This window comes from Melozone crissalis, unplaced genomic scaffold (genome assembly GCF_028551555.1).
Source record: "Melozone crissalis strain CALT ecotype California unplaced genomic scaffold, PUWL_Pcris_2 ptg000073l_1, whole genome shotgun sequence".
Classification (NCBI taxonomy): domain Eukaryota; kingdom Metazoa; phylum Chordata; class Aves; order Passeriformes; family Passerellidae; genus Melozone; species Melozone crissalis.
In genome coordinates this window covers 10,317,501-10,332,150 of record NW_026535850.1, presented here as the reverse complement: position 1 = coordinate 10,332,150, position 14,650 = coordinate 10,317,501, and the positions used below count along the sequence as shown (strand labels likewise).

General features: G+C 53.9%; 2 pseudogenes; both read left to right on the top strand.

The window, feature by feature from the left end:
- The first annotated feature begins 8,864 nt into the window (after nucleotides 1-8,864).
- Nucleotides 8,865-9,017, top strand: LOC128946088 (5.8S ribosomal RNA; annotated as a pseudogene).
- Nucleotides 9,018-9,903: 886 nt separating this feature from the next.
- Nucleotides 9,904-14,650, top strand: part of LOC128946085 (28S ribosomal RNA) — an 8,061-nt pseudogene continuing 3,314 nt past the window's right edge.

The following is a 14,650-nucleotide window of genomic DNA, read 5'->3' as shown; positions in this document are numbered from 1 at the left end:
GCTGAGAAGATTCGTTTCAAGCTCGACCCGGAAAGAGGAGGACCAGAAGCATGCCTGGAAGCCCTCACCTGCGAGCTGCTGGACGGTGACCAGGGCAAACTCCGGACTGACCTTGCAGATGATTCAGCTTTTGGTAAGAAAAGTCAAAATTGAGAACATGGAGGGGACATGCTCCCAGGAACAACCCAGCATCTTGTCAGCCCTACAGGGCGTGGCAGCCACACACCCTGTGAAAATCTCTGAAAAAAGATAAAACGGCCTTGAAGCTTTTATCCCCAGCAAGGGTAATGTTAGAGGCAATTTCGTGGAATTCCGCGGGGGCTGCCAGCTATCAGCAGGCAGCAGTATTCTCTCGAGGATGGGGGAAGTCATCCTGCCATCAGCAGGCGGCAGTTGCCCTTACTGACGAGGGAGGGGCAAAGGTAATCCCTAGCAAACAGGTGTGGGAGGAATTAGCATCATCTCCAGAGTGCCCAGGGTCCCATGGGTCCCCAGAACGCCCAGAAACCCCAGAACTCTCAGGTGGAGGAGGGCGGAGAGGGGTCGGGGAACCCGGGGCAGAGCCGCTTCTCGGCGACTGGCGAACCCGTGCCACGGCGGCGCCGGCCGGGAGCAGCCCGGGGGGGCCGCAGAGGCGGCCGCGGGGGCTGCGGAGGCCGGCGGGGGCCCACGGGGGCAGCGGGGCAGTCGCAGGCACAGCAGCGGCGGAGGCGATAGCGCGCACGGCGGTGCCCGCGATCGCAGCAGCGGGCGGTCGGCAGCGTGCAGGGCACGGCCGGCGGCTGCGGGGACAGCGCCGAGCGGGGCCGGGCCGGGCGGAGCGCGGGAGCGGGAGGCGCGGGGCTGGCGGCAGCGGCGGGCGCATGCGCGATGGCGGCGGCGGCGGTTTCACGCGGGGGGTGCCAAAGCCGCGCGCGAAGGGCAAAACCCGCGCGACTGCGATGGCGGCGGGCAGCGGCACCCGGGGAACGCGCACGGGCCGCGGCAGCCGCGCCGGGCGGGACTGAGGCGGACGGGACGGGACGGCTGCAGCGTCCCTGCGACCGCCACAGAACGCGGCAGGCGCCCGGTGATGACGCACAAACCCGGCAGCCGCAGCGGGGCGGGTTTTTCCCCAGTGCGCAGACGCGGCACGGACGCGGCCGAGCGGGGACCGGAGCCAGAACGGGACCGAGGCAGCGCCGGTGTCGGTCACGGGCACAGGGGGCGTTCCCCAGACCGCGCCTGCGCCGAGAGACGCGCCGGGGAGGCGCGGTCGGGGCGGGGACATCCGCCCTCCCGTGAGGGCAGCGGCAGAGACCGGGCGCGGTCTGGGTGCAGAGGGTGCCCGAGGGACCGGCCCTGCTCCGGTCCCACGGCAGCGGGCACGCAGCCAGCCCCCACAGCCAGCACACAGTTTCAGCCTCCATCAGAATCTCAAGCGGGAGATTTTTCGCGGGTGCAGCGCATGTTGTGTGAGGCGCACCGAACTCCTCAACAGCCCGGTCCCACAGGAGTGACGGAAACAGCATTTACCAGATGATCAGGCTTCAGATGCAAAAGATGGACATGTAAAAAAGCTGTCCAAAATCAGTATAAAGTGACAAAGCACACAGGCTTTTTCCCAAGATACAGAAAAGGGGAAACCAGTGCAAATCCACTGGTTTTCCAAATATGAGGTAGATGGAAATCTTCTATTGTGAAAAATGCCTCTCAGGGAGGGAAACCACCATAGAAAGATAGAAGTATTAGTAATGATTCAATTACCTGAAATGTCTCTGAAGACAGAGTATTTGAGAAATATCAATCAGATCCTATCTGTGGGGTCACCAGCTGATTCTCCAATGATTCACAGTTTTGTAGGTATTGAGTTTGTAACCTTTGTTATTTTTGGATTTTATAGGTGATACTGATAAATAAGGATTGTTATTAATGCTATATGAATACTTTAGAAAAGTTGTCATAACCCCTTCAAACACTTCCTGTTGATAAGTTGATTATATAATGAGAATTCTCACAATTTATGATAAGAATTATGATCAAGGTATTATTGTAATATTTACAGCCAGCTTTCATATGTTTCCCTGTCTTTTTGAGTGATCATCTGCAAGACACGTATCTCTTCAGAATCTTGTCTTTTTGTTTTTTAACTACTCATGTTTTTTGGGTTTCTTTTAAATCCAGATTACCAATTTTGTGGTTTTCTTCAGTTATTATTTCTTCAGTTATTATAGAGTACTTCAGCTGAGAATTCAAGAGGTTTGCTGTGTTTGAAGAATTTCTGTCCTGACAGAAGTTTCGGAGGGATTCAATTCTTTAATGGTTTGATTGATCTTTAATCCTAAGGTTTCCTATTCATAATTGCTGGTTTTAACAATCTTGTTTTAAAATATATTAAGTGATGTCCATCAATTAGAATTTGAACTCTGGCCAAGGTCTAGCTCTACTTGAATGGAATGATTGAGAATCAGCCCAGATGTTTTCTGCATCAAAAAGTATTCAAGTCCTTTTGGCTTGGCAACTTGACCATGTATGATAGCTGAGCCTGTTTTCAAAGGGAGTTTGAGAAACATGAATCCGGACATGAGTTCTCCAGCTCTCTGTTGTTTTAAAGTTCATCAGCTGTCACAGACTCTGGGATGACAGTTCAGTGTTGCAGTGATTGATAACTGTATGACTGCAGATGTGTTATTGGTTATGTGTATTATCTGATTGATTTCTAATTGTTGTTATCTTACATTTCCCTATGCAATATTGCATAGAGACTGAAACAGAACAGACCAATGTTTTATTTTCATATATGCAAAAAGCTGAACATATAATGCACATTTTTCACAGTGGTGGTAGCACGTAGCTGCGACGCAGCTTTGTCTCCCCTTCCCAGGGAAGTCCTGCTCCATGACCTTTATCTGCCTCCCCAGCAGCTCAGTGGTAGGAAAAGCCACTTGAAGTGGCTGGTGGATTCTCCCTCAGTTTTTTGGCAGAGGCTTTGAGCCAGGAGGTTCTCTGGAGGGACGCTGGCTTTGGAAGCCTCTCCTGAGCTTGCAGGTGTGGAGTAGAACTCCCTGCTGGGCCGGTGAACAACAAGTTATCCTCTGATCCATCTGGGACCCCCATGGCTTGGGGTCAGCCCTTGCTGGGGAGCTGCTGCTTGGGAGAAATAGCCACTCCCTTTTCATAAGTTTAGAAAGGTTTATTAAACCTTATCAAAAATACAACAGAAGACTGAATAGAGAAAATGTTATGGCGCCAGGAGCAAAGGATTTTCCGCACCATGTGCTCACCCACACAATGGAGGTTTTGCCTTTTAACCCTTTAGCCCCTCCCAAAATTCTGTCCATTGACCCCTTCTTCACTGTCCAGTGGTGGAGTTTACTTCCTCAAATCTTGATTGGAGGTCAGATGTCACCGTAGTGACAAGCTGACCCTCCCAAATATCCCAACCCTGGCTGTCCCTTGATAACAACTGCGGGGGTAAAAAAAATTTTTCTTAACCTCTGTACATGGTATTTGTCTGTTAATTGTGAGAGTCAATCATTGTGGCATTCACATTCTCTGAACAGAAACACATAATTCTCTCTCAAGGTTTTTTTTTCCTGGAGAAGCATAGAGAAAAGAAAGAAAACAATTCTTATCTCTATCATGTGGAATGTGTTAGGAAGATTCTTTACCTGAAATGATTTGTCAGTTGGATTCTGCTGAGGATTGTTTTGTTTCCTTGGCCAATTGGAAAAAGCTTTGTCTTGGCTGTCTGGAGACAGTCACAAGTTTTCTTTAGTATTCTTCAGTATTCTTTGTAGTATGGTATGCATCTTTAATATAGTGTAGTACAATGTAATATAATATAGTTTAATAAAGCAACTGTTCAGCCTTGTGAATCAACGGAGTCAGCTGCCAATCGTTCCCTGTGTTGGGGCATCCTGCTTTTTGATAAATCATCGCATTACTCATCTCTCACACTGCTGCTCCTCCCCAAGTGCTTTGCTCTCCTGCACTCACACTTCTCTCTGCCAATCTGTGGCTTATTAAACAGTCTGCTGGCTTTGTCTCTCCTGTGGCTGCAGGCAGCGTCGATTCCTGCAGACACGGAGAGAGCTGTGGCTGGAAAAATTAATGGAGGAGAAAGAAACAGGGAAGGAGAAGGACTCTGGTGAAGATCACACTGCCCTCCTGAGGCTCCCGGGGGAAAAGGCAAAGTTGCACCAAGACCCCATGCTGTTCTCTGATGACATTTTTTTCATTGAGCCAATGGTAAGTGATAGGTGAAAACCTCATTTTCCTCCTCTTCTTCCTCCTCATCCTCCTCCCCCTCTTCCTCCTCCCATCCACTCTACCCCCGGCTGCGGTCACTGGGCAGATCCTCAGCTGGCTCGATGTGCTGGGAGGGAAGACACTGAGTTTCTGATGCACCTGCAGAGCTTGCCTAAAAATGCCAAATGCTAAAAGCATTTCTGCCCTGGAGGCTCAAGGCAGGGTTGGGAGCCTGACAAAGCCAAGCTGTGCTGCCAGGGCCTGAGCTCAAGGGCACTCTGTGCATTTCCTTGCAGTGTCCACAGGGAGCAGTTCTTGTAGGTAGGGGCTCCCCCCACACGTGTGGTTCACCAGAGGCTGTTGGAGCACTGCCAGGCCACATTCTGACCTGAAGCTTGCAATGGTTTGCTGGGAAAGTGAGGCCAAATTCAGCTTAAGGCTAGTCATGGAAATGCCAATCCCCTCCTGTAACCACGCCTTGCACTATTTCTGAGTGTCCCTTCCAGTGTCCTCTGTGAGCCTGGACACAAGGGTGGAAGGTTGAAATGGGCCTTTGGAGTTGTCCTGCACACAGGGACAAAAAACCTTCTCCTTTTCTGTTTCTGCAAACAAACCACCATGTCCTGCCATCAGCCAGAGTCCTGATTCTGAGTACTGGCATTGTGAGAGACAATGAAGGCCTGGTGTCTGCACAGTGCAACATCCCTTCTCATCTTGGAGTAAACCCTGGAATAATGCCAGCCTCTGTTTTCTTTCAATACAGGTTTAAATAATATTTTTATTTCCAAGGTTCTGGTTCTGGGCAAATTTGGGAGAGAACCCCCAAAGGGGCTCCTCTAGGAAAGAAGATTCAATCGGCCCCTGCCCCCAACCGGTCCTGGAGAAAAGACCTCCTTGAAGTGGAAAAAAACTGTTTATTAAACAATAAACCCTAAACAGTATTAATCAATAAAACCCCTTGCTGCTCCAAAAGAGATGACAAACTGAGAAAGTCCCTCCCTGGGTTGCAGCTCAGCTCGCTCAGTCTCTGATCAGTCCCTCTGGTCCTGGAAATGTCACAGGCCAGGCCCAGCCCAGTGGCCACAGGTGGAGCTGTCGGTGCTCTGCTGGTGTTCAGTCCAGAGCAGGTTTGAACAGGTCCAAAGAAAGGAAAAAAACCCCACAGTCCAGGGAACTTCTTTGCCTCAGCAAGCTAAATTAACTAAAAGCAAAGGAGAGCTCTGAACCGCTGTCTGTCCATCTGCAGACAATGCAGTCCAGAAGCAGGAGTGTGGAGGAGTGAGTGCAGTGTCTGAAAACAAACTGCTGCTTCTTCTCTCCCCCCTTCACTCTCTGCAACAAGTCTTAAAGGTGCAACACTTATTATTCAGCATAAACAGAACAAGGCGATTTGGGATAAAAGCATCATATAGTCAACCCAGGACAGGGATCATGTTCTCTTCTTGTGAAGAGCCACCAGTGCACAGTGGCAGTTGCATCCCACTGTAGCTGACAGCAGCATGATGTGACCAAGAGCCTTTGTCAGAGCAGCAGGAGTATTGTGGAGAATGGGAGCTGAACAGCTGAGCATTGAGAGCTTCCAGCGCTGTGTTGAGCTGGGTTTGGAGTGTTTCCTTGGGCTCCTTGTGTTGTTCACTCATTGCTAATGCTCTAAACAGAGGCTTACAGAAGTGTGGTTGAAAACAAGAAATGTGAACTTTGCAGAGCAATGTTTTGCTGTCTCTTTCTGCTGTAGGAGGGAGAAATTGGGCTGAATTTTTTGGCCAAAATCAAGGTGACCTTCAAACCCCTGGAAGCACTGGAGTATGGAAGTGTGGCTTACTGCAGCATCTCAGGTACAGCTCCTTTGCCCTGCTTCTCTCCCGCTCAGTGAAGCCATGGTGCAAGCCTGAGCCCACTGGGCTCCCATGGAAGTGCTGGGAAGAGTCCCTGGTCAGCAGGGCAGTGCTGGCACATCCCTCCTGGCCCTGCAGGTCCCAGGGAGTCTCCTGTGCCAGGCCAGGGCTCAGAATGCTGTGTGTGCCTGACTGATTCCAGAACAGCCCAGGCAGTGCAGGGAGAGGTTTTCATGCCATGGCTTTGCCAGCATTCCCTCAAAGGCCAGAGAGCTGCAGAGCAGAACAGCTTTAGTGAACAAGCACTCAGCCCCTGCAGGTCCCTGGCCTCCAGGATGATGGGTCCATTTGACATGGATCCATCATCAGGCAGCAGGCACTGAGTTAGAAATGTGTTCCCTGAGCCTGGATCACCTCCCAGTGCCCAGACAGCAGCAGAGCAGAGGTGGCTGAGCCCCCCTGAGCCCAGGGTGTTGGTAGAAGGAGCAGCCTTGGCCAGCACCTGCCTCTCTCCCTTTGTGGGAATTGAGCCCTTGCAGCTCTGTCTGTGGAAATAGAACGCAGTGCTGAGTGTCAGGAGTTGGGGACTTTGGCAACAAAGTCCTGTACTCCTGGGCCAGGTAGTTTGGGAATTGCCAAACTCAGTAGGAGCTTTGTGCCTTCACTGAATGATTTCAAAGCTCCACTAAGTGCATGGGAAGGACAGCATAGAACCAGAGTATGTTAAGGATGGAATGGACCTTAAAAGCCTCTGGGCAGGGACACCTCCCCCTAGAGCAGGTAGCTCCAAGCCCCATCCAGCCTGGCTTGGAACACTTTCAGGGCTGGAACCTCCACAACAGCCCTGGGGAACCTGCTCCAGTGTCTCACCACCCTCAGAGTAAAGAATTTCCTAATATCTAGCCTAAATTTCCTTTCTTTCAATTTATACCTGTAACTCCTTGGCCTGTCACTACAAGGCAGCAGAGATGTTTTAAACTCAGCAGACTGGTGGCTGAAATTGGAAAGCAGCCCAAGGAATGGGTTAGAAATTAGAAGTCAGCCCCGAGGCTGAGGGAAGAGGAGGGTCCATATCCTCTCCTGCAGCATCAGGAGCTGGTTGCATCCAGCTCAGAGTCAGGGTCTAGCACTGAGGCAGCCTGGAAAATCCAGTATAACAGAGGGAATGATTGTAGTGCAATGGACATCTCTCCCCAGGCTGTGAGAGCAGGCTGCCCCTGCACATCTCAGGGGAAGGCCAAGGACCCTTGGAAGAATTCAGCTCTCCTACTCTGAACCTTGGGAACATTTCTATTGACACCCCCACGTCTATGAGGTGAGCAGCAGGGCTTGGGGTGGATCCTGATGGCTCCTGAGGCAGGAGCAAGCCTGGTGGAAGTGTGGAATTGCTGCCAACGTGGGCAGTTGTGAGCAGGGAATATTTGATCTACTGGTGAAATCTGGGAGGGTCTGAAAGGTGTGTCTCTTGTTCATGAAGGCCCAGTTCCTTCCTTGGAAATCAGCTGGGAGGCTTGCTGCAAAACAACCCCTTGGCACATGAAACGAAGCCTGGGTCAAAAAGGGATGTTCAGAGGCTTTTGTGGCAGTGCCAGACACAAGGCACCTTTGGACTGGGCTGTTCAGAAGCAGCTGGAAGAAACTGGCTGCCTTTGAGCTTCAGTCCACTGCAGACAGCTTCCAGTCAAGTGTCTCCTGCTTATTGCTGCAAGTCACAGGAAAGCCATCCAACCTCCTGGCTCAGTGCTGGCCCTTGCAAAGGGCTTGGGAGTTCTTTCCCTTGCTGACCAGTCCCTCACCACACTTCAGCCTTGGTGCATCTCTGGCTCTAGAAAGAGATAGTGTTCCTGGGAATAAAGCAAAGCGTTTTTCTACCTATTTGCCTCCTTCCCAATAGTGTCAAGTTTGCAAAAAAAACCAAAGAGGGAGCAGCTGAAAGAGGTAGAAAATGAGGCACTACATCATGCCAAACACTTCCAAAAGCTTGGCTGTTGGAGGCAAAGACATGCTGAGTTTTCTTACCAAAAGATGATGCTGTCTATACATTTTGATGCTGATGCCTCATAATCAATGTATTGTTTTCATGACATGGGAAAAGGTGAATGAGTAGATGGTGGTGTTGGAGCTGTGCTCAGTGGGGCAGCAGCAGCTCTGGGGTGACTCCCTACGCAGCTGCAATCAGCCCACGTTGCTCTCAGGGCCAGGTCTGAATGAACTTGGTGGTGCTGATCAGAGGTGCACTGCTCTGTGTCCATGGGATAACCCCAGGGTTGTGGACTCCAGTTCTGTGGAGTTGCCACTGCTTTGCATGAAAACCCAAGGGCAGAACTTGTCCTGTTGTATTTTTTTGCCATTCATAGCATCGTCTGCTATTTCTGGGTATTAATTGCGTCATTAGACAATAACTCACAAGAAGGGAAGATTCCACATGTATTTCCATTTTGCTTTCTTGCAGCTGCAGGTGGAACTGATAAACCTAGGAGCTATTGATGCTCCCTTCGCCTATAGCCCTTTAACTGCAAACGTGGGCTTCTGCTTCAAGTTTGCGCCTGAGGAGGGCATCATTGCACCAGGCGGGACCCAGACTGCTCAGATCTCCTTCAGTGCCACCATAGTGGGGAGGTTTGAGGAAGAATTCCAGTTCAGTGTGGCTGGATCTCCTATGTCTGCACTCCTGACTATCAAGTACAGACGGTCAAAGCCAGGCACGCGCCTGCACGTCCTCAGGACAAGAGAAGGAGGCGCCCCATGTGAGCGGTCCCAGCCCCTCCACGGGTGCGGGATTGGTGCCGAAAGGCAGACAACTCTCAGTGGTGGATCACTCGGCTCGTGCGTTAATGAAGAATGCAGCTAGCTGCAAGAATTAATGTAAATTGCAGGACACATTGGTCATCCACACTTTAAACACACTTGCGGCCCCATGTTCCTCCCAGGGCTACGCCCGTCTGAGTGTTGCTTGACGATCAGTCGCTGTCCAGCGGCCACCACGGTGGTTCAGCTGGGGTTGCCTCACAGGCAAGTTGACTGTGGTCAGCGGCGGTGGTGATGGTGGCTCACCGGTGCCCTGAGGGAAGGCGGTCAGGGGTTTGGCAAGGGATGCGTTTCCCTCGGCGGCCTCAATTTTTTCCCTGTGACCCAGCAGGCATCATCATCGTCATGGCCGTCATCGTCATTGTTGCCGCGCAGGGCTTTCATCCCCCTCTATGCAGACTCAGGGACTGCTCCGTAGTTCCCCACTCCCGGAGTGAGCCACTGGGGCAGAGTTTGTCCTTGCAGGGCCCGTACCGCGGTACGGTGGTGGTGGCAGCTGAGGAGAGTAAGAGACAGCGTTGAAAGCACCACCGTGGGCCGAGAGAAGGGAGAGGGCAAGAGGGAGATAAGGCGCAGGCCTCGCCCCCAGCCTCCCCCCCACGTGGATGGCTGTCTGCAGGTGGGTACTGCGGGGGTACTGTGCCACTGCGCGTGCGCGTGAAGCGAGAGCGCTGGGGACAGATGTTCCGACCCCCTCCTCCCTTCGCCTGCCCTCCTCCTCTTCTGTTGTGGTCTCGGGGCGCAAATAGCACCATGGCTTTTCTCTCTCTTTCCACCAAGGCCATCACGTGCCGCCTGGTCCCCCATCAGGGCTGTCTCTGCCACACTCCCTTTTCGGTTCTCATCTCCGGGATGGGGCACTCTGTCTCCGCTTCTCTCCCTCTGGCTTTGTTTTCCCCTGGCACGCGGGTGCCAGTGGGGAGGAAGGTGAGGGTAGTAGGTGGGAGAAGCTGGCTGGCTGTTGGCCTGTTGGCATGCCGCTTCTTTGGGAGCTGCATGGGCCAGGAGGTGCGGCCAATCTTTGGCCTTGCGACCTCAGATCAGATGTGGCAACCCGCTGAATTTAGCATATTAGTCAGCCAAGGAAAAGAAACTAACGAGGATTCTCTCAGTAATGGTGAGCGAAGCGGGAAAAGCCCAGCGCCGAATCCCTGCCCTGCAGTGGGGTGCGGGACATGTGGCGTACAGAAGTCCCAATCCTTGGCGGTGCTCGCGGGGGACCCAAGTCCTTGTGATCGAGGCCGCAGTCCGTGGACGGTGTGAGGCCGGTAGTGGCCCCCGGCATGCTGGGCCCGGGACTTCTCGGAGTCGGGTTGCTTTGGAGTGCAGCCCAAAGCGGGTGGTAAACTCCATCTAAGGCTAAATACTGGCACGAGACCAATAGCCAACAAGTACCGTAAGGGAAAGTTGAAAAGAACTTTGAAGAGAGAGTTCAAGAGGGCGTGAAACCGTTAAGAGGTAAACGGGTGAGGCCCGCACAGTCCGCCCGGAGGATTCAACCCGGCGAGTTGTGGTCGGCACGGGTTCAGCGGAACCTCGCCTCCCTTCCGTCCCCTGGGCGAACCCCGCCCGCGGAGGCAGGCTGGGGGGTGCAGGCCGGTGTGGGGACTGCCACCCAGCCGGCAGCTGGCGCTGTCCGGGCACATTTCCTCTGCGACGGTGCGCCACGACCGGCTCCAGGTCGACTGGGAAGGCCTCCGACGGGCAGGTGGTCCGACGGGCAGGTGGTCCAGTGCTGCGCAAGCAGCGGCGAGTGGTACAGCCCTCAGGCAGCAGGTCTCGCCGAATCTCGGGGCCGAGGGAAAGGACTGCCGCTGCGCCCTCCTCCCCCTACATCAGCGGCGCCGTGGTGGGGGGCATCATTTCCCCGCCTCTCATGGGGGGGGGGGGGGAGTGGCATCCTCGCACAGCACGGTGTTTCGCGCAGAGGTGTGGGGGCTGGGCCTGCCAGTCTCCAGCGCTGCTGTCAACTGGGGTGGACTGTCCTCAGTGCGCCCTGACCGCGCGGCGCTGCCGGGCCAGGCTCACGGGCCGCGCTGGAGTGCCTGGGGTCCGCAGCGATGTCGGCTACCCACTTGACCCATCTTGAAACACGGACCAAGGAGTCTAGCACGTGCGCGAGTCAGGGACCATTGTCGAAAGCCCGCAGCGCAATGAAGGTGAGGGCTGGCCCGCGCCGACTGAGGTGGGATCCCGGGGCGCGTGTCGCGCCTGGCAGCCCCGGGTGCACCACCGGACCGTCTCGCCCGCCGCCCCCTCGTGGGGCCAGGGAGGTGGAGCGTGAGCGTCCGTGCTAGGACCCGAAAGATGGTGAACTATGCCTGGGCAGGGCAAAGCCAGAGGAAACTCTGGTTGAGGTCTGTAGCAGTCCTGACATGCAAATCGGTCGTCCGACCCGCGTCTAGGGGCAAAAGACTAATCAAGCCATCTAGTAGCTGGTTCCCTCCGAAGTTTCCCTCACGATAGCTGGCACTCGGCAATGGGCAGTTTTACCCAGTAAAGCTTATGATTAGAGGTCTTGGGGCTGAAACGATCTCAGCCTATTCTCAAACCTTCAATGGGTAAGGGAGCCAGTTCGCTGGCGTGGAGCCGCGCCGTGGAATGCAAGTGCTCAGTGGGCCACTTTTGGTAAGCAGAACTGGCGCTGCGGGATGAACCGAACGCCGGGTTAAGGCGCCTGATGCCAACGCTCATCAGAGCGCAGAAAAGGTGTTGGTTGATCTAGACAGCAGGATGGTGGCCACGGAAGTCGGAATCCGCTAAGAAGTGTGTAACAACTCACCTGCTGAATCAACTAGCCCTGAAAATGGATGGCGCTGGAGCGTTGGGCCCGTACGCGGCTGTCGCTGGCAGTGCGAGGCCCGCGGGGGCTAGGCCGCGACGAGTAGGAGGGCTGCTGCGGTGCGCCTCGAAGCCAGGGGCGCGGGCCCAGGTGGAGCTGCTACAGGTGCAGATCTTAGTGGTAGTAGCAAATATTCAAATGAGAGCTTTGAAGGCCGAAGTGGAGCAGGGTTCCATGTGAACAGCAGTTGAACATGGGTCAGTCGGTCCTAAGCGATAGGTGAGCGCCATTCCGAAAGGGCGGGCGATGGCCTTTGTTGCCCTCAGCCGATCGAAAGGGAGTCGAGTTCAGATCCCCGAATCCAGAGTGGCGGAGATGGGCGCCATGAGGCACCCAGTGCGGTGACGCAACTGATCCCAGAGAAGCTGGTGGGAGCCTCGGGGAGAGTTCTCTTTTCTTTGTGAAGGGCCGGGCGCCTTGGAATGGATTCGTCCCGAGAGAGGGGCCCTCACCTTGGAAAGCGTCACGGTTCCGGCGGCATCGGGTGAGCTCTCGCTGGCCCGTGAAAATCCAGGGGAGAGGGTGTAAGTCTCGTGCCGGGTCGTACCCATATCCGCAGCCGGTCTCCAAGGTGAACAGCCTCTGGCATGTTGGAACAATGTAGGTAAGGGAAGTCGGCGAGCCGGATCCGTAACTTTGGGATAAGGATTGGCTCTAAGGGCTGGGTTGGTCGGACTGGGGCGCGAAGCGGGGCTGGGCGCGTGCCGCAGCTGGATGAGGTGCCGCGCGCGGGTGAGTGCGCTCTGCGTGGCCCGCCCGGGCGCTGGGGCATGCACGTGCACGGTGGCGACTCTGGACACACACCGGGTCCTTCCTGTGGATCGCCCCGGCTGTGGCGGGCGCCGCCCGCCCCCCGCTCCGCCCGCCCTCCACCTTGCCGTGGCTGGTGCCCCAGTGGCAGCCGTCATCGTTGCGCACCACCGCCCCAGCGGTTCCCACCAATGGGGTTCCCGTGGTGTGCGGCCAGCGTGCGCGCAGCCGCAGTCGGCGTCGGCTGAGCAGTTTGTGCGGGGGAAGGTCCCCGGGGAAGGGTCCCTGGGCCAGCGCCCCGCCTCAGTCAGTGCCTAGCAGCCGGCTTTGAACTGGTGCGGACCAGGGGAATCCGACTGCTTAATTAAAACAAAGCATTGTGAAGGCCCGAGGCGGGTGTTGACGCGATGTGATTTCTGCCCAGTGCTCTGAATGTCAAAGTGAAGAAATTCAATGAAGCGCGGGTAAACGGCGGGAGTAACTATATTTACTAACTGGGCATAGCCGCGGAAGTCGCACCTCCTCGTGGTCCTGCCGGATACCCTCGTGGTAACTGAGTCGACTTCTGCCCCAGTGTGGGAGAGGGCGCATATCAGCCCTCCCTATTGTTGGACTCACCACCCAACAATAGTTTCACGAATCGCTGAAACAAAAAGGTTGGCACAGTTAGTTCACTGTTGCACAGAGCCTTGTCCACGGGCTGTTGTTGACACAGTTGGTAGTTTGAGAGAGGGTCAGCTACTATATGCTTCTACCCTCACTTGGACTTGTCACTTTATTGCTTACCGGACTGACAAAATGGCTTTGCGTTATATCTCGACTACCACTCAGACTGACCCATTAGATCTAAGGGTCATTGATGCCAAATTACCATCTATGCCCTCTGTGCCCAGGGAAGAGGGATTCGATCTTGCAAGTTTGGAGTTTTTTAACTCCAAAATTGTTAAAGAAGATGGTGTACATCATGTGGATGTTTGGTAGGGTTTGAGGCAACTCCCTGAGCCCTATGAGATCTCCCCTATGGGGATGGCCCAGGATGAGGCTGAGACTGCGGTGGGAGGTACCGAAGAGCCCAAAACACCTGAGGCTGAGAGCGCGATGGGAGGTAGTAAAGAGCCCAAAACACCCAAGGCTCCTCACGGGTCTGAAGGTGATGGTACAACGCCAAGAACACCTGTCGTGTCCATGCCTGACAAACAACCATCTTGTCCTTGTTGTGAGACCTGGTTTACTAGGATGTTGAGGCTGATTGACCATCTCAAAAGGGCACACGGGCAGAGAAAGATCATTTTCAGGTGTTCAAAATGTGGTAAACAAAATCTAAAATACCACAGTATCTCCTGTCACATCCTGCGCTGCAAGGGGGTGGTGTGTGTGGCTCCCACTGGGGAATGGGTCTGTGAGGTGTGCCAATGTGGGTTCACTACTAAGATTGGCCTGGGTCTGCACAAGAGAATAAGACATCCTCTTGTGCGAAATGTGGAGCGGATTGCTGCTTCTCATCCCAAAGAGTCATCGGCCTGAGGGGCCCACAAACGGGTATGGACTGGGGAGGAAGAAAGAGGCTCTTCTGGTACAATTGGTGGACGAGTTTGCCAGTAAGCGGAATATCAACCAACTTATAGCGGAGCATATTCCAACTAAAATGGCAAAACAGATTAGTGATAAAAGGTGTCCCTCCGTGAACGGTCATGAAGGACTAGTAGGTGCCACTGGAATTGAACCTCCTGCCGGGTCTGCTAAGTTGCCCAAGGAGGGACAGTTAAAGCTCCAATTCCAGAAAGTCATCAACGCGGGATTATCGTTTGGCAAATTGACCATGTATCGGGAAGCCTTCAAGAAAGTTCTTGATGGGCAAGATCCAGGTCGGGTGGTGAAGGATGTTTATAAGGAGTTTCTTGGTATTCTGGGTGTGCCTAGCCAAACTAAATCTATCAAGGGTCAAAAGACACAGGCCTCCCGTGGCCAAAAAGCATCCAAAACTCCATCAAATTGGATGCGCAAAAGAGCTATTAAGAGGGGATAATTCTTGAGGTTCCAACTGCTGTACGAGTTACATAGAAGGCGCCTCGTGCGTCATCCTGGACAGCACGGAAGCCTCTCAGTGCCAGTTACCATCAAGTGTTCTCCACGATCACTTTAAAAGAAGGTGGGATACATCTGGTATATTTGGTGGCCTACTGAA